Source organism: Nipponia nippon, unplaced genomic scaffold (assembly GCF_047370975.1).
Source record: "Nipponia nippon isolate SJK-2023a ecotype South Korea unplaced genomic scaffold, ASM4737097v1 scaffold_12, whole genome shotgun sequence".
Taxonomy (NCBI): domain Eukaryota; kingdom Metazoa; phylum Chordata; class Aves; order Pelecaniformes; family Threskiornithidae; genus Nipponia; species Nipponia nippon.
The window spans coordinates 8693449-8714583 of record NW_028262313.1 but is presented as its reverse complement, the minus strand read 5'-3'; the positions used below and the strand labels follow the sequence as shown (position 1 = coordinate 8714583).

At 46.3% G+C, this 21135-nt stretch overlaps 1 protein-coding gene and 1 long non-coding RNA gene across 3 annotated transcripts in view; one reads left to right on the top strand and one right to left on the bottom strand.

The window, feature by feature from the left end:
• Positions 1 to 577: 577 nt before the first annotated feature.
• On the bottom strand, positions 578 to 18017 carry LOC148056681 (uncharacterized). The gene is made up of 3 exons (XR_015702605.1): positions 17719 to 18017; positions 16226 to 16365; positions 578 to 4688 (listed from the first exon to the last, which is right to left on the bottom strand). It is a non-coding gene; the product is annotated as an uncharacterized LOC148056681 (long non-coding RNA).
• Positions 4696 to 21135, top strand: part of PASD1 (PAS domain containing repressor 1) — a 118956-nt gene continuing 102516 nt past the window's right edge. Inside the window, exon 1 of one of the 2 annotated variants that reach the window (XM_087748654.1) lies at positions 4696 to 5436. The gene's annotated coding sequence lies outside the window, so the exon portion shown is untranslated. Of the gene's footprint in view, positions 5437 to 8591; positions 9937 to 21135 lie in introns of those variants that run through there. The other variant, XM_087748655.1, reaches the window with a different exon arrangement.

Here is a 21135-nt window from a genome sequence, read left to right as displayed (position 1 = left end):
GTCCTATCAGCTCTGATATTTGAGGCATGAAAACAGTAGTGCTGGGGAAAAAAGTTTCCAATTTTATAAAATTAATCAGATAGTTGTTTGTCATGGGCCTTGAGAGGAGTAATTAACAACACTAAAATAATAGCATGTTTCTGTGTTGTCATATGCTTATTAGATTCAAAACAGTCCAACTCTGCATTCAAATGTTCTTAAGTTTTGTAATACGCTAAAATAAAACTACATTGAAGTACACTGAGTAGCATTGTCAGTGTGACCCAGGCTGCTTTCACTTTTCCAGCTCTGAAAGAAAACTACATTGAGCCTTTTGGTAAGGAAATCTTAGAGAGCACCTGGAAATGTGTGATGCAGCTTTTCAAGAAGCCTGCCCATGCCAAAAAGCCGTGTTTGCATTTCATGCAAGGGATTAATTTGGAAGCAGAACTGAGTAGCTTGTGAACTTTCTACCTCAGGTCAGCTGTGCTGTAGCTGCATGGTCCAAGTTGCAATTTGATGGGATAAACAACTTTTTGTGTGTTTTTTATGGACTTTGTTCAAAGAGTGAACAGGTAATTCTGCACAGCACTAGAACTAATTTGCTACAATTTTATTCAGTTAAAGGTGGAGCAATGCAATAACGTGGCTGGTTGCATTAAGCACAAGTTCAGTTGATCGCATCTGTGTGTGGATATAATATGTGAACTGATTGACCAGGAAAGCAGACACAGTAATTTATTTTGTGTTGTCTCCTTGAATTCTGCCAAGACAGTTTTCTTTCAGTTCAAACTCAGCAGTTTGCTCAACCTCAAAGATTACTGTACAGATTGATGGACCAGTAAGATGAATTGCTGTGTTTGTGGAAGCCAGTGTGCTCCAGACTCCTGTGATGAACAGGTGAGGCTTTGCATCGTTAGGGAAGTCCCCTTGCTTGTGATCTTGGCTTTTGCAGAATTAAGAAGGGCTGGTCCCAAATCCGATAGCAATATGAAATGCAGAAAATGAGGCATTGGAGGTATCTGTGCCAGGAGTACTGTGATACTTCAGCACAGGAAGGACATGGACCTGTTGGAGCGGGTCCAGAGGAGGCCACAAGAATGATCAGAGGGCTGGAACACCTCTGCTATGAGGAAAGGCTGAGAGAGCTGGGGCTGTTCAGCCTGGAGAAGAGAAGGCTGCGGGGAGACCTTACTGCGGCCTTTCAATACTTAAAGGGGGCTTATAAGAAAGATGGGGACAGACTTTTTAGCAGGGCCAGCAGCAACAAGGGTTAATGGTTTTAAACCAAAAGAGGGTAGATTCAGACTAGATATAAGGAAGAAATTTTTTACAATGAGGTTGGTGAAACACTGGAACGGGTTGCTCAGAGAGGTGGTAGATGCCCCATCCTTGGAAACATTCAAGGCCAGGCTGGACGGGGCTCTGAGCAACCTGATCTGGTTGTAGATGTCCCTGCTCATTGCAGGGGGGATGGACTAGGTGACCTTTAAAGGTCCCTTCCATCCCAAAGCATTCTGTGATTCTATGATATGGATGGATAAGAAGAGTTATCCATCAGTAACAGGATGTCAACTGACTCTTCTTTTTTCTCATGTGCATTCCTAGCACTGGAAAATCGGTATAAAGCCATCATTTACTCTAACAGTCTTTGAAAAACACAAGCTGTTCTCAGTATTTCCCCAGGAAAAAATTCTATTTAAACTAGGCTTTTGAGACTCAGTACAAATTTAAGCTACTTATTCTTTAGCCAAGAAAAGAACTTTTGGATAAAACTCTGGTGTTGCTGTTGATGGATTTTCCTCCCCAGAATACCCTGCATAACTCCTTTTATGCAAAAATAGGTTAACATCATAGAATACTATGTGTGGCAGCATCCACAGGTTCATTGTGTTGCAAGGGAGTATTTAACTTTCCTAGAGATTGTACTACTAAGTGTCCAGATATCACCCTCTGTAGTGCTTGCCTTTCCGTGTACTGCCTCTGCTCTGCATTGCAGCAATACCCAAAGATCGAGATCGGATCCTGCTGTGCTAGATCTCTATGAACGCGCAGTGAGAGCTGATGGCTGTCCTGAAGAAGTCGCCATGTAACTCGATAGGTCGGGCTAAAGGGGTGTTAGGAACAAACACAGCAAATGTGTCGAAGTGGAAGCAGAGAGGCGTTTAGTGCAGTTAGTACATGATAACTCCTGGGGTCGTTGGGCCTGGCCTGTGAGCTGTGTCTCCATAGAAGAAAAACTAATGCGTCTTTATTGCGTGTAAATACGCTCAGAGAGGGAAAGGGACTTGCTTTGCATGCTGTGGCAGATGACAGGTTTAGAAATGGAGGGTGAGTGTGGGAAGGGAGTTGAATCTTTTGACCCACGGCTCTGTCAGCAATATCTGCCATTCACCACCATCCATCCACAGTGATTTTTTTTTTTTTTTAGGGATTGTTTCTGGTGAGATCTTGAATCAGTGGATACCTGGAACATTACCTAATTTTGCATAGGTTGACGTTCTCTTCAAAGTCTGTGCAGCTCACACCGTAGTGCATGCTTTCCTTCTTTGTCAGTTTTTCTGAGTATTCCATGAAATCCCTGTTTCGGCAGATCTTTGCCAGTGTTCAGCTGGCTTTAGACTTCTCTGGGCTTCTTTCAGGCATACCTTTTCTCTGCCTGATCCTTTCCTTCCGCCTCCGTCTAAAATCTTAAATAAAAATAATAAAAAAAGGCTAGTTGAAATTTGCACACTGCTGGAGGGTGATGCTGCACTTGAACTGTGTGATTCCATTATCCTTTCACTGGTGTTAGCACTGTGCTTTTGCCCTGCTTCACACTTCAAGAGCACATCCCTTCATTTGCCCACAAGATTGATCTGGGAATGAGTTCAGTGGTCAGGGGGCAGAATATGCATGTGGTGCTATCTGGTGGAAGGCTTGGCACGAGACTGGAAGAATACGGCAGTGAGTAAATGATAAAGGAATTAAACTAATATACAGACCCTAATTTTTCATGTATGCCTTGGGGTATGTCTAAGTCTTAGCTCTAAGCAGTGTATTGTTTGGGGAAGTACATTCAAGCATGACTAATCTGCACTTGTCTCCCTCGCCCAAAACATTGTGCCTTTTGAAATGTTTTATTTTTGTGTATTTAAAGACTATTCTTTCATAATCCAAAAGCTATTTTTCATTTTTTCTAGAACAATGGGTTGAAGTGTTTTTATTAATCTTTTTATTATTTAAGCATTTCTATCTGCGATACACAATAGAGGCAAATGAATTGATTTTTTTTGAGAAAAACTTGCTTTTTATCCTACAGAAATGATGACTCATGAGATTCATCCAACCCTCATCTGTATTCCTCCCCCAGCTAATAAGTTAAATGTGAATTTTGTGTTTGTATTAAAAGGCAGCCTGTGCTTACCTCACCAGGGAGCTTGTTTGAACATTGAGTTCAGAAGAGGAAAATTCCTTGCCACAGTAAAACAGCATCTCTGGGCATTAAGGACTTTTGCAAAGTTTACTCCCTAAGTGAAGAAGACAGCATTAGATTTAATTCATTGCTCACGTTTACAGTCATCCTGGTCTGACATGCTTGTAACTCTTCATGGTGATGCCAGAAGCTTTGTGGCTCTGATATGTGAATAGGCAGCAGAAGGCAGAGACCTGTAATATTTTGTCTTCGGGCCTGTTAATCCTGCAGATGGCGAGTACCAGGATGTACAAGATGCTACACTGATCTAGGATCAAAACACCCTCTATTTTCATTCTAACTGAAACAGTCATATGCATATGGTTGTGCTGGGGTACCTAAGAAGGGAGCGTGGAGGACGGAGATGGGTGGAGGTACTTCAAGTCGGTGTTGCTGCTGAAGCCCCGTGCTGTGAGAAGGCACCCTTAGCTGGAGCTGACTCCCACATTAACGCAGCCAAGCTTGTTTAAAGCTAAAACGGGGTATGGTCTTGCAGCTCTGCAGTGTGGATGCACCATGAGTTTTAGCTGAGAGGAAAGGAGAGCTTGCTCAGTATATTTCACTGCATAAAAGGTAGCCGATTTCTCTGCAAAGTTGTGGATCTTGCATTGGGCGTTTTTAACTGAGCAAAGGTCTTCTGAGCATCCTTGCCTGCAGATCCTGGTTTGAAGCCTCCCGTGGGGGATGCCTGATAGCGGTGCACAGGAATAAGAGGCTTTCTTGGTGTCTCCCAGCCCACGTCTGGCAAAAGTGTGTCACGTATAGGATCTGGCTTCTCTGACTCTGCTCTTCCCTCAAGAGGTGCTTATAAACCAGGTGACACGACTCGGGGCAGTACTGAGGCCTCTGCCAACTGGGATTAGGGAGGGAGCGTGAGGAACCTTGGAGAGCTGGCCCTGAAAGCTGGCTTACAGGTGTATGTTTGAGTTGTCCATTTAACCTCAAACTCTTGGGCAAAGAGATACTTGACTTCTGTTACATAGCTGAGCCTGATGCTGATTATGTTCATTTATAAAGATTTGATCCTTTTATGATGTACATACTGTGCAAGCTAGGACAGAGTTGAGCGGCTGAATTGGTTTTGCCTAGATGCTGGTCGGTGGCTGGCTGTAGACAGTGCATGAAGCCAAAACAGTGACATGGGTGTGAATTCTGAGTCTGGACAGGTGTTTTGCCCTCTCTTCTCTACTGTTAATTATTCAGCAGCTTCACAAGAGCGAGCCCTGTTTTTCCAAATACTCCTCTTTGGTGAAATCTGGAGAGGTAAAGCAAAAGAAGGAGGTTTGCAGAAAGAAATCCACACTCTGAACATCAATTTATTCCTGTTGGGTCACTGCACACTTAATATTGCCTTGCAGATGTTGGAATGACTGGTGCTTAACTAACAAAAGACTGTTGAGATTGATTTTCCAGAAACAACAAAAACTCCACGCATAACTATCTCCTCCCTTCACCATTTCCTAGGGTGGGAGGGACTGGCTGTAATTACAGAGGCTGCAGCATAGACATGTCCATACTCTCGATCAGCCAGAGCTACAGGACTCTTCCTGAATGACTCCGGCTAAGGCCAGACTGTCTATGGATTCCTGTTAAAAGGGGTTTGGGAGATTTTGCAGCACTTCTCTTTTCCTGGAACTCTCCACAGCAGGTGTGCTGCTGTGAATGGAGTTCTTGATAGACGAACCTGCAGAGGTGCAAGTGATTGACTGGGTCATGTATAGCAAAGGGTTAAGCTTTATATCCCACAGGTCGCTAACAGAATGTGCATCTGCAAGAGTAAAGGATGAAAGCAACCTAGGCCATCAACTTCATGTTTTCCAGTGGAGAAAAACACTGGGCTGACGCAGCACGCGGGAGGAAGAGGAGATTCCACCACGGCAGAAATGGGAAGCTGAGCGGTGTTGAAGCTCAAAGACTGAAGGCTCTGGAGGGTAATTCATGTTCCTGCCTTAAAAACTCGCTTAGGATTTTGGTTGCAAGCAGAGCGAACACCAGAAGCTTAGGTGAGACAATTCTGCTGAAAAGTGTGTTGGGCAGTGCTATGAATAGGCAAGGAATGTCTTTGTAGCTTGACAGGTAATATTTAGTTTCCTCCATCCCTTCTCAAGACAACTGCAAGTGGAAAAATATTGTCATTGACTACAGGCCAGTAGGCCAAGAGAGGTTATTAACTTTGACAGAGAGAGCGCCTTTCAGCTGGCTGCAGCGCGCGTGGTTTCATGGACACTTCAGCACTAGAATGGACCTAAGTGCAAGTCAGGTGGGACTTTTTTTGGGTGGATTCCCCTGTGCTGGTATCAACAGCTTTCCTTAATTTGAATTTCATGAGTGATCTATTGGTTTGACATAATCCTGTGCATGGGTTGGATGTAATATATCATTCCAAACTTAAGAGCACAAGGTAAACAAAGTCCCAATGCAAAAGGCAATCTCTGTGACTTCCAAACCCTCCCATATGCTAGAAGTAATTTAAACGTATATTATAATGAAGACAATGCCTGTGTGCCGAAAAGTATCTCATTTCACAGAAAAGTAAGTTATGCAGTACGTATTTTGCAGTTTGATGGTGTTCCATATAACACGGTATTAGTTTCCTCATTCATTTGTAGATGTCTGCTCATTAAGCAAGATCTTCTTTACAAAGTGTAGGGGCTGTTTAAATGCTTTAGGGGATAGGCATATTTATTACGAGTTGATAATCCTTGTAACTTGTTACATTAAAATATAAATGGATTAGAGTATAGTCTGACAAGAAGCATGAAAGTGGTTACTAAACTGCGGAAATCAATGCGCTAGAACCCTAAATAGTATAATAATCCTCTAAGGGGAAGTTGCACCCTCATTCGTTTAGAATGGTATTGTGATGGGCTTTGTTTTAGTCCAACTTTGAGTCAATGCCTCCATGAAAATCTCATGACTTGCCTTCCAAAATGACATCAAAGACGAAAGGAGAAAAACAGTCTTGACAAAACCAGGTCACTACATCAGCAAGAGCAGAGTGGGCTGAGCAGCTCCGCTTCCTCACTCAAAGCCTTGCTGCAGGAGCGTTGCTGCGCTCCCGTTCCTGTGTCACAAGTGCCGGCCTTTAGCAGTGAGGGACCAAAAAGTGTCACAACAGCAGATAAAGGGCTGAAGGCTTTGGCCAAAGCCTGGTGCCTCTCCTCTCAGAGCACTGCTGTCCTGAGATGAGGATGTGGAGGTGCTCAGGGCATCCCTTTGCGGGGAATATCTTGGTCCCAGCTATGCGGTGTAGCCAGCCTCTGCACAAGGTAGGAATGAGGAGGAATAGCAAGTCCTTTGTGCCTAAATCAAGCACAAATCCCAGCAAGGGAACTGAGATGTTCTGCTAGCCCTATGCTTCCAGAAAAGCAAGGGTCCTTTCATAGTCTTTCCTAGGAACTCCCAGGGCTGGGAGAGACTAAGGATCTTCTGAAGCATATACATCTCTGATGTCTGTAAACCATGAGAAAAACGTACGGGCCTGGAGCCCATCTTGTTCTGCCTACAGAGCAAGGAGCTGTCAAGAAACCCTCTCCTGCTGCAGTTCCCATGTATCCCCAGAAGAGCTGTCCATCAAGGGCCAGGGAGAGGGATTTGAGCGCGCTCGCGCGGGGCCACGCAGGCTGCTGTGGCATTGCCAGAGTGGGCAAAACAGCTCCTTCGTGCACAATTCAGCTGTCTGTAATGGCGGGGTGGGAGCTAGAGGGCATTCATGAACAGGACTCCGCTCCTGGATCCCGTGCGACAGTGTCCTCCAGCCATTTTTGTAACGGGCCAGTTTAGTGTATACAGCCAAAACTTAACAAGATGATTACGTAGGTGGCAGGGCCAGGTAATTAATACCTAGTGCAACGTGCTGTAACATACTGCGGCTTCTGCATGGGTTTTGTGCAAAGTGGCAGTGCTGAGGTGTGCTAGTATTGCCAGTTTGCTGCTGTCTGGTGAAGAGGGTGAAAAAACCTCCAGGAAGAAGGAAACGCGTTCCCTGTCTTTTGGTGTTTTAATTAAATAATCGGCAGTGGCAGCAATGGCAAAATGCCAGGGCTTCTCCTGGGACACGCTTACGGAGCAAGCGATTTGCAGAGGAGAGGGAACCTGGATACAGGAGGCTCATACAGGTGTCTGTGTTCAAGAGCAGCATCTGTTGTTGCCAACAAGCCTCGCTCTTTGTGTTGCTTATTTACTTTACTTAATGAAGAAGAGACCTTTACCTGCGTCTTTGACCATGTGGGTGCAAGGCCAGAGTTTTGGTGTTACCACGTGAATAGCAGTAACAGCACGTGGTCTCTTGCAGGTTTCACTAAAGCCATTCAACAACGCATGCAGCAGATGCTAAATGGAAGCCACGTGGCACAAGCTTTGCTCTTTCTATAGGACGCCTCAGGTGAGATTTACCGAAAGCAAAGACCTAGTCTCGGGCTTGAAATGTCACGCTGCGCAATCTGTCTCCTAACACAGCCGCTACCGAGCACTGAAAGCTGGAGTCTGCTCCTGCGCTCGTGATCTGGCGTTCACCCCGGCTTTTAGCAGAAATAGCTCCACGAGGGGTTCAGGTCAGCCACCTCTCCCCACGGCGTCCTCCTGGAGCACCGCAAGCGCTGCAGGAGCATGGGGAGGAGAGGAGAGGAGGAGTCCCCTGGGCATACGTGGGGTCCGTGTCCCAGGGGAGGTTGTGCCTGGTCAAAGCGAATGCCGAGCACGAGCTGGCGTCTGCCCTGACCCAACAGGCCATCCGGAGGGGTAAACTCGGGGAGGGAAAGAGAAACTCACTTTAATTGCCTTGGTTTCAAGTGAGTTAATATCTCAGTGCAAAATAAATTACTTCAATCACCTTGGGCTTCTCTGGGTAGGATTTTGAGCAGAGCAAGCTAGTAATGATTCTGGCTCATTGGGATTTTAAATGGCATTCTTCTTGGTGTAAACAGAAGGTGATAGCATGTGGGAGGTCTTTAATCTTGTCTTCTAGACTTACATTTTGTAGGATTGTAATTTTTTTTTTAAGCTTTTTGTTTCATCTTGAGCACTGGCAGAGGCAAGCAGGTAATGAAAGGTACACACAGCATTTTAATGTGGCTTTTTCCTGAAATCATCTGAGCAGCCAAGCCCCCTCCGACCACAGCCCCACCCTCCCATCTGCATTTCGTAAGGGTATTATCACTGTAATTAATAGGAGTTGTATAACAGTACCTAATTAAACTCTGATCATATAGTGTAAATTTAACTTGATTATCGTTAACCTCAGTGAACTCTGCAGGAGATTAATCCTGGTGATGCAGTCAGTACAGAAAGCAACAGCGCCAGTTCCGCAGAGGACCGAAATATTAGTGTAGAGAAATGCTCTGTGCTCGGAAGCCCTGCGAGGTAGCGCCGTGTACTGACCCTAACACCCGTGTCGGTGCGGGGATTGCGCTGCAGCTGGAGTCTCCCCATTTCCAAATTGGTTAAAAGCCACTGGGATGGCAGCAGGCTCCTACGGCGCAGATCTTAAAAATCACTGAATAAGGAGTCTGAGAGGATTATGGCTTACGTAAGAGTTTTATGCCTGTCCTAAAGCTACAGCCCCTATGCGTTTGTGGGCTCTGTACTGCGTCCATCAAGGGTTCGTGGACACCAGGACCTCCTGAATGACTACAAGCCATGTTTTGTTTGAGATGAGATTTCAAATACAGGACCTGGTCCCTGTCTTACAAAAGCTGATGGGGTTTTGTCTGTGGGAACAGAATGAAGGCAATAATGTTATTTATTTATCCTGACTTCTGCAGATTAAAATGCTGCGTACCACGCTTCTGTCCAGTGTGTTAGAGAATGTTTCCACTTTCCTTTGCTAAAATACCAAATGAGCCTTTGGTAAAATAATGTTTGCTCCTGTATCTAGTCCAGAAGTACAGGGCATGGGGTTTGTCCTGTCTTTTGACAAGCACATCTGTTTGCCTCTAATAATAGTTTAATCAACGGGGCCGGTTCCTGCGTATTCTCTGTCTGATGGTAGCCCAGAAGACCCAGATGACAGCAGAAAAAGGTCTTTTGTATGTTGTCCCCCCCCCCCTTTTTTTTTTTTGCTTAATTAAAAGCAAAGAGAAAGTTATACTCTTGTTTGCATGAATGGTCACATCAAACAGTACAGGAAAATCTAGGCCAAGCTGCTTTCAGCAGGCTAAGGAACATTACACTATTGCACCGCGTCCTTTCATAGTAGCAATGCCTCTTAATAAACGTCAGGCACCTTCCGAACTTCCTTTGATACTGTTCGCTTTGCTTTGCACGAGTACCCCGAAGCCCACCTTGCCCCCCCCTCGCTCGCCGTGGCGCGGCGGCTGTTAGGAGATGCGGCCGTGCGGGATGGGAAGGAGAGGGATGTGCGCCGGGAAGCGCGGCTGGTGCATCCTCGCTGCCTGCGGAAACGGTGCCGGTTATATAACGCCCTCGCCGGGTAACGAGGTAAAACTCCGTCAACTCTTCTGCAGGAGGTTTCGGAGGGCTCGGGGACGCTGGCTGGCTAAAGGGTAAGTCAGGAATATGTTTCTCGGGGGGGGGTGGGGTGCATACTCGTGCGTTCATGTGTACGGTGCTGAAAAGGGGCTCCAAAACGACAGGCTGAGATGTGGGCGCCGGCGATGGTACCTCAAGCAAGCACGGCCGCTCTGCACAGTTAGCACGTTGCCTGAAACGCGTCATTTTAGGATATTGCTGCTTTGTGAAACAGCTCTGTAACTTCTTTGTACTGTTTTTCTGCTTTCCTCTAATGTGTCTGAAACACAATTAAGAATATGCTGTGCTTGAGCCACAATGGCTTTCCCGTAACAGCAGTAATAACACTTTTTGTGAGAAGGCTGTGCTCAGGCAGTGAAATGCTTTACATCTAACGATCGCAAGATGTTGACATCGTTCAGGGGGTAACTTGCTGGGGCTTTGCTGCTGTTTTTTGCACTTGCAGAGTTGTGCCTGTTTGCAGCTCAGCTGGTACGTTTGCTTGTCCGAGTGAAAATGTTCGTGTTGACTGGTGAGCGGATGCTGGACGGCTGTGTCCAGGAGTGCTGGATACCCGCGTCTGTTTTGATTTAAGACTGGAGCCATAGGTCTGGACGTGCTTGCCACTGTCACAGAAGTGCTACTCGTATGCGTAGCACTCTCGTGGAGCTACTGTCAAATGTGCATCTCGGAGCAGAAAGCAATCTCGGTTTGCAGCAAGATGAACAACAAAAAGAATGCCTGAGCTTTTTGGGGTTATGTTATGGGGGTTATACTTGCTCTGTAAGTGCTGTTATGTGCTTAAAGTATGCGGGAGTTACTGGTGAAACTGATGGTTGCCTTACAGAAACAGAAGGGCTGCGGAGAGGGGCTGTACGTCCGCAGCCCAGTTAGCTGTAAGCTCAGAAGATTCAAACAGCAAGAAACAGGGCCCAAATGAGCCTAAATAAGCAAGGGGACCTGAATTATTCACAAACAGAAATGTTTGTTCCTGAACGGTCAGGTGCCTAAATCCGGAGCAGCCTCGGGCTGTGGGACTGGCATCACAAGGGTGAGCGTTGTCCTAAAATGAACTGTGCAAGAGAAAAATCGCTTGGCATTAGATACAAGCTCGTATTCCCCTAGGACCGTGAATCTCTTGTGCTCAATTTTTAGGCTCTTCTTTTTGTTATCCTCTAAAAGGTACTTGATGCCACAACTCCTGTCACTTTGGCTTCAGCATTTGTTCCTTGCAATATTCAGCTGGAATAGCAGACTGCTGGGGCCCACATCCTATTTCATCTTTGTTCTCCTTCTCTCACTGCACTTGGGTCTGGTGGTCCCATAGATCTGGCCAGTCCCCGTCTGGTTATGTGGCCCTTGTGTGAGGAGATGTGTGTAAGCAGGGGGACTTAACCCAAGGGCAGTGTCTCACTCCAGACTCGCATGAGCTGCATGAGGACTGGTTGCCAAAGAGTTTTTATCCTGCATCTCTGGGGTCGTGGGCCGTCAGATGTGTGGTGGCCACTTCTTTTGCATCTCACCGTCACCAGTGTGCTTCTGGTTTGTTGGATGTTTCATACCCCCACCCCATGTGGGGTGCAGCAAGGCCGGCTGAGGCCACGGTGTCCAGGACTCGGACCTCGGGAAGGGAAAGGAGCTAATGAAATCCCACCTCGGTGACAAGCAAGGCATATAACCATCTTTGCGCCAGCGGAGGTGGCTTCTCTGTGCCACAGAAATGCCTCATCGCTTTGGGAAAGATCATCAGTTGCCTGCTATAAGTGGGTGCAACTAATAAAAAACATTATCCATGAAGATTGCAGGCAGGTTGAGGCAGGAGCTGTTTCTTACTACAAGCTATGTGGTGCAGTAAAGACCACTCCATGACTGGCCTACAAGCATGACCCTGTCTGGGGTCTGCGTTCACTCTAGGTTGTGCCGTGGGGAGGACAGTGGGCAGGTGGTAATTACAATACCAGATGGCAAGGTGTAATTCACGCTTTTATTACTCTGAACATGCTCCTGAGATCACAGCTGTGGGTTTCTGTGGTGCTCCAGGAAGCAGGGGAGAAGGGCAAGGAGGGAGCACACATGCAGCGCAATGGGGCTGTTGAAACCCAGCTCGGGGCTCTCTTCTGGATCCTGCCGGGCTTATTCCCTGGGTCAGAAATGGATCACAGGTCTGAAAACACGATTAGTATTTAGGTATAGAGATCTCTCTCTTGCTGTCCAGTTCCCAGCTGATGCCAGCCAGAGGCAAACAGAAGATGGTTTGACTTGCAGGTTGTCTGGTGTTGAAGTGCAAGAGGTTTAATGGAGCAGGTCTGTATCCCAGTAACAGCTGCCGTGGGCAGAACTGGACAAAATGGAAGCAGCAGTTCCGATGACCGGAGCCCTGAGCAGGCAGACACTGCTGCCTGGTGAGAGCTTACAGCATGGCACTGAACTGCAAGTTAGCTGGGATTGTTGCTTTTTTTCCCCTCAGGCAGGAACTGAGCCTGATTTGGGTGGGGTTTTGGTTTAGTTTGATTTTTAAGTTTTTTTTTATCCAAAGCAGAACCAAACCAAAACATGGTCTGGTTCTGGTCCGGGATAGTGGTCCAGCTGAAAACTGGTATCTGTTAGAGCTGTTCCCCAGCAGGACTCCCAGGACGCTCTCCTGTCCATCCTCTGCTCCTGTGCTGTGCTCCATCGCTCCTGCCAGATGTAGGAATTGGAAGCAGTGAACAATATTGAGACTCCAGGTGGTGCTGTGCTCTGGCAAGGGGAAAGGAGATACTTGGGGATAGGGGAAAGGAGATACTTGGGGATAGGCTGGCGCTGTTTCATCCACTTTAGTTTTCTCCATGTGAGCTGGTTTCAGCTGGTTGGAAGCCAATGAGCCAGTTTGGTCCTGGGCTTAAAACTGAACCAGAACAGCTTCAGTTATACCAGGGCTGGAAAGCTCAGCTTCAGTCTACCAGGCTCCCTGCTTCTGGGGTAGGGTGCAATTGAATAGAAGCAGCACAGGACTGGCCAGGAAACAGACTGCTAAATGCACATAATTAATCATAAAAATCATTGTAATAATTGGAAGTGATAGGCAGCCTTGCTGGAAACTTAAATATAGATGCCAAGAGTTAACCACACCTCAAAGACTATGCTCCACTGTCTCCTTGAGGTAATTTCTGTCTTGCTGGGCAGGAGGATGGGCAGAAACCTCTGCTTTCCCTTTCCAGGAGGGAGAGACGAGTTAGTCCTTCGTGCATCAGCAATGCAACGGTTCCCCCAGGACTGCAAAGACAGCAATGGAGTTAGGCCTTCCGATGCTGCAAGCCCTCAAGCACTGGGTGCATCGTTGAGCACAGGTAGAAGGCCATAAGTGACCGTATAGAAATATCACATAGCTGCCTAGTTTTTCATACATGATCACCGTGGTGTCAGTGGCTTTGTAACTTTTGCAGCCCCATTAGCTGAGCGGGCAGGGTCCCGGTCGCTGCCTGCAGATGGTGAGCCTTGCCCTATATATCAAGCAGATTTCTCTTTGTGCGCATGCCTGCATTTAACTACCATTATGAAATGGTAATAAAAAATTTAAAATGTCATTACAATGTGGTGTGGAGCTGGGATTTGCAATCCAGCTGCAAGTCTCCTGTTAGCGAAGCTGCTCCGAGTTTATCTGAACTCTGCCGTTGGACGGTTGCTCCCCTCTATGAACCGCTCTCTGAGCAGGCTGACGTTGCTCACGTTGGTTGTCAGTGACTTGCCTGGATATGACTGTGTCAGCACCTTTCCTGAGTCTTTCCAATGGTGGAAATTTAACCTGGTTAAAAATCCTACCAGCCAGATGGCTCATGCTTTGCCCAAGGAGTAACTTGCTTCTTGAAGGAGCTTTATTCTGATGCAGAGGAGGGTCATCAGGACTGCCGTGACTTCCTGACGTTGGTACACATTCTGAGAAAGTCCCCATGGAGATAACTTAATGCCACTGAATTCCTCTCTCCCTGATGGAGCTGCAAGAGCAGCACTGCCTCCGAGACAGCAGAGGCATGGTGCTGTGTTACATCGCGGGGCTGAACGCTGAGCATCTTGGCATCTGTTAGTTGACAGCCATCTTACCAAAGGTACCTGCAGGTAGTTTCCTTTGCTTCCTTTAAAACACCAGGCGGAGAGATGCCCAATGGACCAACTTTGGCATTTGCCTTCCTGTGCCCCAAAGAGTGAACCAGCCCAGCAAGTCTGCAGCAGGAAAGCAGCACAGCCCTGTGATGGTGCTGATGGTTGCTGGCAGCCTCTTCAGCCCTCAACACACGGTCTCCACCAGCTGTCAGTCCTTAGATTGAACAGTTTGGTCCTTAATTTGTGTTGGGGTGGCTCTAACAGAAGCTGCCTGCGAAGTTCAGCTGCAGTCGGAGCACTTGAAAGATCTTCTCCCATGTGCAATGACTGCCTGCTCAGCCATGGCACTGAGGTCAGATGCCTGCTGACTGTAGGACCCTGGTTCTCCTCGAAACCTCTGGCAAGGCTGATCTGAAGCTGGCGAACAAATCAAAAGGTGATCAAGAAGAGGGGACAGGGCACAAAATTGCCTAAGCATTTCTGCTTAGGAAACCAAATAAAACGGTTTGAGAGCTTTGCCAGTGACTCTAAAGTGTAGATTTGTTCCCAGACTTTTATAAAGTTTTAAACTGAATGCTTGAAGTAACCTTGCTGCATTAGAAACTGTGTGTTCAGTGCCCTGATGCCTCTTGTACATGCTGGAGACAACTGTCTACTGCCTATTTGGACATCAGGCCTCATCCTGCTAACTGCTGCTGGAGAGTCTCCTTCAGCTCCTTTATTGGTGGCTGTGCCAGGGGCAGGGATGTGTTAAAAGAACAAAACCCAAAGTGGAAACGAAGAGACCCACATGTGTAATCATCAGACAGCAACAGCACTTGGTCACTTCTGGAATGAGCTGGACCAGAACTTGGAGGGAGGGGTTGTATTTCTCTTACCAGTACTCAGATGATAAAGCTGGACACATCTCTCGGTGGTCACGGGAAGGCAACAGGAGTGTGATTTTTTTGCAATATCACCACCTGCCTGAAGTTGTTTCAGCAGCTCTCCTGTGGAGGAGAGTTCCTCGACATGTGCTTATATTATGTGTTTCTAGAATAAATCAAAGCACTACCTAACATCCAGATTAGCAGAATGTTAAAATGCATATGGTGAACACTCAAATAACCCTAAAAACTTGCAGTGTTAACCCAATTCTAAGGTTATAAATAATGATAAAGACTTAGGTGAAGGCATCAGTGATAAAAGTAGGGGGAAGGGATGGTACTGACTGTGCAAAGAGGTTTTCAGATAAGGGGGATGTATCGGGAGGTTTCCTGTTGAAACCTTGACATTTTAATAGTGTGCTCTTCATGCCACCCTCTTAAATCTCCTTGCCTGTTCGTTGAATTTGAGAACTGTAAATGTTTGCACACGTTCATTGCTGCAAGGGTAGGCGAAGCAAAGTCCTTGAGAAGTTTTTGGGCCAAGCAGTGTAGAAGCATGTCACATAGCGGAGAGAATGATTTGGAGAATCTCAGCTGAGTGGGCTGGTAAGTGGGTTCATGTCGCCGTCTGTCTGCCCTGGTGCAATTTTGGCCTTTAAATGGTACATAGGTTTTACTTTTCTTTCCTCTTTTGTTAACATCCTTGGAACAGCGCTCTGTGGCATGGTCCAGGGCAGCTGCTGGGGCCAGCAAGAGCTGGCAAGGGGCAGCTGGGCGGCAGGGCTGGACCTCCATGCCTCCCTTGTCACATTGCAAAGTGCCACCTCGTGGTAGCACCCGTCTCACCAAGGTAAATGGTACAGTAAAATGACTCTCTGGTGCTTACAAATCTTTCAGGGTATTAAAATGGGCGTAAAACCTACTGCGTTTCTTGCTTTCTGGCAGCTCAGCCACTGCTTGCAGTTTAAGTTCTTTGGGATGGGATGATGAATCCCTGCCTTCCCCAGCCCCTGGTCACCCCGCTGCCTTTGGGGCAGGCTGAGCCCCGAGAATTTAGCTCCAAGCTGCAGCCACTGAGGCTCTCAGCACTCAAACCTCAGCAGCGGGGTCAGAGTCAGGTTCGTCAGAAGTGCTCCAGCCTCAGAAAATAAAGGCTTTTATTTTGGGGGGAGGAGGGGAGATGACAAGAATGATGTCCAACATGCTAATAAAAACCCTAAAATAAACAAGTGTCCTTCCATTTCAGTGTAGCTCTTGGAAAATTTTCCAGGATGTCTTTAAAGAGCTCATTGTAAAATAGTGGGATGTTCTTTCCCCACAGGTATATGTTAAAATAAAAGCATTTCATTTTATCCACTTGAAATTATTATAGAATTACCTGGTCTTGGGATTACTGTGAAGACCTTTGGGAAATCATTCTCCTGGGCTGCATTACGTGAGATGTGCTACGGCCACGCAGGCCCACCGTTTTGCATAGCAGGTCAGGGAATGGTTCAGCACGCAGTCTTGCCCGCCTGGCTGTAAAGGGGTAATCATAGGTTTGACTGGGGTTATAGTTAAAGCTTTACATAATCAGCAGTGAAACTGGTTCTGTTCTTTAAATGTTTTAAAATAAAAGTGAGGCTTAGTATGAATGGTATTGTTTGCCGCGATCTGATTGACTCAGCCAATTTTTTTCCTAGTTGAAGTATTTTGTTGCAGGAATTAACAAATATCTAATTACTACCAAACTTCTTTTAACATTACAACACAAACGTGTACATAGGAAGCAGAGGTCTTCCTCTGCGTGCATCCTCCTCTGTCTACCTGCGAGAGAAGTCTGGCTCTTAACTGCTGACGCAGAGCACCTTGGGGACGGTGCTGGGCCCCATTGGCCAGGGAAAGGAGTCCTGATGCTGATACCTTGGGGAGTCGAGCCTAAGGCAGACCAACAAATTGCAATGTTTTCATTGACTTCAGTAGCCTTTTGATTAGATTGCCATTCCCTTCATAGACTCAAGGACCAGAGCAATAAAGGTAATGAAGGATGAGTAATAAAGGTAAGCACAGATGCTTAGCTGTCCCAGTCCCTCCAACATGCCAGTCTGTTGAACCTTTTGCTGTTCTGACTTCATCTTGGCTAGAATTTGATTTTGAGTCTCCATAGGTGGGTGAATCGAGCAACCCCCTGCTCAAAGTACTGCTTCAGCTGTGTGGAAAGTATTGTGGCAGGCTGTATGTTTATTAATAAGCTGATTTTGTAAGGAGATGGAACACCATGTCTGAGCTTTTGCAGCAGGGCTAGCTAATGATATTGGACAGCAAGCAACTGTCACTTTTGCTAAATCTGTCATATTGCAAGTAAGCTGCTTACAGCATGCAGTTGAGGTGGGCAGAATGACAGTCTAATCCACCTTAGCGCTCTACCCAAAGTCAAATTTGGAGTCTGCTTTTCTCAAGAACACAGTTGTCCCTTGGAAATCGTTGTCTCAGAGGCACAAAGAAAGCTAAGGAGCAGAACAGTCACCAGCTTTGCTGAATAAACTCCATCTGTGTATCTGCTCAGGGGCTGGTAGACCCTCATCCCTGCGCGATGATAAAATAGGACTTCTGAGGAACAGAAGCAATGTGGAATTTGTCAGAAAACACATCCTTGTACATTGCTTAGCAATGCAGCACAGATCTGCAAGCAACCTGAGGAGTTGGAATGGAGGCTTACATAGAAAAGGGGAACGCTGTGAGACCCGGTCAGCCGTATAGGACTCTCACAGCAAAGCTTTCATGGGTGGGAGCTGTGGCAAGTGGAACACAACGAGGCTCTTGGCTATCTCTTTCTGTTCCCTGTGTAGCAAGATGCCAATCCCTAACCTATACACCCTGCCGGGAACTCACCTGCACCAGTGCGAGCGCTGCTCACGTGCTCTGCGATGGCTGTGTGCTGGGTTTGGGGGAGGGAGGAAAGCGTGGGCACCCGCTTCTGCCGATACGATACCTTCCGGCACCACCTCCTGCTGGCGTTCAGCCCAAGGCCGTTCTTCCCTGTTGCTATGCCGGGCATGACTATCCCTTCATGCTTCTGTGGTAGGAAAACAGTGGATTTCTCCCAGGTTTCTCCCTCTCCGTTTACAGGTGAGACTTCACCCATGCATCACAAGACACAAGATGTCTTTCAGAAATTATCCTCCATTTTGGCCTTCATTTGGCCAAAGTGCACAGCAGATCCTTGAATTTGAGTAGATAAATAATCCTGTTGATGGAGGTGCTGCTTAATATTAAACTAACTTTGTTGCTGACTCAGCTCCTTGATCTTTGGCACCGTCTGTGCTGCAGAAGTGTTTATAGATGGTAACATTAGATCGCAGATACGGTTTCTTCAGATGACGCTGCAGCATATGGGGCACAGTGCTGAGCTTTATGGGACAATAAAACTCAGTGCTGAACCCTGTGAATAGTTTCCTCTTCGCAGGTCTTTATATCCGCTCTTAACAACTGTTCCTCAGTGGCATTTAATAGTGGTTAAGAATATCTTCACTCGTCTTAAATTGTCCTGTCGTCTGTGCAGTGCTCCACATGGAGAGGGTGCTTGCTGATACTGTTGTCTTTCCTGCGGTTGCATGAGAAGCTCCACATGTGGTTGGAGTGCTGTGTTAAGCTGGGACAGTAGATTGTGCGTAGAGTTTGGAGGCTGTCAATTACAATATGCATTTTGAAAGGATGGGACTGTACAAAATATGCCTGCAACGAGCTTCAGCAGGCCTTCGGTTTTGTTGCTCCCCACAAGGAGATCCACAACAGTCAAAGGCAGAGATGACCCTATGTGACTTCTAGAGTTAAAACTTAAGAAAACAAGACAGGAAAGTGGTTTTAAATGCTACCAGGAAAAGGAGATGGGAGATAGATTAAATGCCTTATCAAAGTCACTTAGTGGCAGGGCTATAGATTCAGGGTGGAACTCCTGGCTGTCAGCCCGCAGACGCCAACAACAATCACGTGCTTCTGAGATACAGAGCTGAGGTCCCCTCATTTCCTGCAGGCACCGGGGAGCGCCCGTGACTCCTTGGTGGCCATCACCGATGGTGGGTTGTGCGGCCAAGGGTACCAATTCACGAGTAGCTGGTTTAAGACCAAAGAAGGCAGTTCTGTCCGCTGCTTCCTGCCATCTCCCCTGTATCAGCACAGTAGTGGCAAAGTAGTGGAAAGCTGATCTTTTTTAAAACTTCCAGCTTTCAACCATGCAAGCGTGATTTTCCATGCAAGGGAGGCTCGGAGTGGCAGAAGTGTTTTTTCAAGGGCAAGATTTGCTTGAGCTGGTCATGAAACTGCACCCCAAGGGCTGCTGAATCAGACTGCTTGTAAAAGTCAAGAGCACTTTAATGTACGAGTTGTTTATGTCCTTTCTTGAAGTGTTATAATGAAGATAAAGCGATAGCATCAGGGAAAGGGGGTCACAGAGCGGAGCCCTGGGGAAGCGCATGCCCGGCTCCTCTGGTGTTTACCTCGGGATGTGTTTTGGTTACCGACTGCTCAACACAGCAAAGCTGAAGGTGCATTATCACTCTTCTGAATTTCAAACAGTTTGTTGTGTCTTACTGGGGAGCACATCATTGGTAGCTTTAATCAGCTGTAATATAGAGACTTTTGAAAAACACAGCTCTGCTACCATAACAGCGCTTTTATTTTTATCCTCAGGAGGAAATATTTGTTGAAATTACCTTTTGGCTCCCAAAAGGTGAAGACATTTCTAATTAGAATAGTACCTATGAGTACATGTAACTTTTTTTTAAGGTAGAAAAATGTGTACTGGTAGGCTTATATATTTGGTTTTTGTGTTCTCTGCAGTGTTCAGCAATTGGGTTGGGGTTTTCTTGGATGGCTTTAGCAATTATTTAGGAGGTGATGGACAGCCTAGGGTTTTGAACACTCTTTAGATGACTCTTCAGTATGAGGCCTATGAGGATGAGCATGCTGCATTGCCACTGGAGAGATCCAATGAGGCATTTATGCCTAAAAAGCACTCCCCAAATTAGCCCAGCTACCAGATGGGTGATCCACCTACTGAGGGCTTGAAGGCCTTGCTGAGGAACCCACAGGCAGTGCTGGAGAGCACCCCAAAAAAGTGATTCCTCGAAGCATTTTAGGCCATGCACATTCAGACTGGTACTTGCTTACCACGACAGTTAAACATTCTTTGTCCAGTTGATTTAGAGGCTACAACTTGTGTTTGAAGCTAGGCATCAGAGATGTAGTGTGTAAAATCCCTTCACGGTCTGCTCTCAGAGAAGACTGGCACCTGTTTGCTGCCCTGGTCCTAAAACCCATGTTCCCAGAAGGTCAGTGGCAAGCAATACTGTGAGTTAAAAGGACTTAGTGGGAAAGAAAGGAGAATAAATCCTCCAAAGCAATGTAAGACAGAGCTCTTTTAGGCAGAAAGGTTTTCTCTTCCTTAATGCTGTGGATTTTTTTTTTAACTGTTGCATACAACTTGTGTCCAGCTCTAGAAAGTACTTTAAAAACCTGCAGATTTAGGTAGACTAAATTCTTTCCCATAGATTTTTATTTTTTTTAAAGCATACAGTAGCATTCATAAAAAGGTGTCATTCTGTTTGTGTCTGTGCCAGTGGATCAGCCATCAGTGCAGAACTGATCATTTTCTCTATGAAGCTGAACCAAACAAAAAAGTTTTTGTCTTCTCAAATCCTTGCTATGTAGGTATTAGAAAATTCTTACTGAATACTGCTGTTCTACTGAAGTCTTTAAAGGAACCTCATCCAAAAGTTTGACTTTGCAGGTGAGATTCAGTCTCCCAGTAATCTAGGACTCTGCTGCAATCCAGAATAAATAAAAAAAAAGAAAGAAAATGTGCAGACATCAAAGAACATTAGTAAAAATTACCAGGATTGGAAAGCTGGCATTACATCCCTAAAAACAACTCATCTCGCAGGAAGATGGTACAATTTAAAATCAGTGGCACATAAGAGAAAAGAGGCCCTAGTGACCATCTTGGGCAGGAGTGAGCCTAGGTTGATGTAGGTCCCTTTGTTTCAGACACTGAATGTTTCTTGGAAACTGCGCCCTTTCCAGGCGTTTTGGTTCGGATATCCTGAGTCACTTTTCAGAAGTTTAACACTTTGTCTCAAGTGAATCTGGCCGTGGGTTTTGCATCCCTGTGCCATCCACAGCGTGTTCTGAAACTCCAGCTGGTCACTGATTGCTTGGCCTGCCCTGCCCTGGACCAAGGGTTTATTGGAGGAATTTAGTTTTAAATAACATTTCCACTGTCTAGATCTTTATCGCTAGAAGAGAACTTAC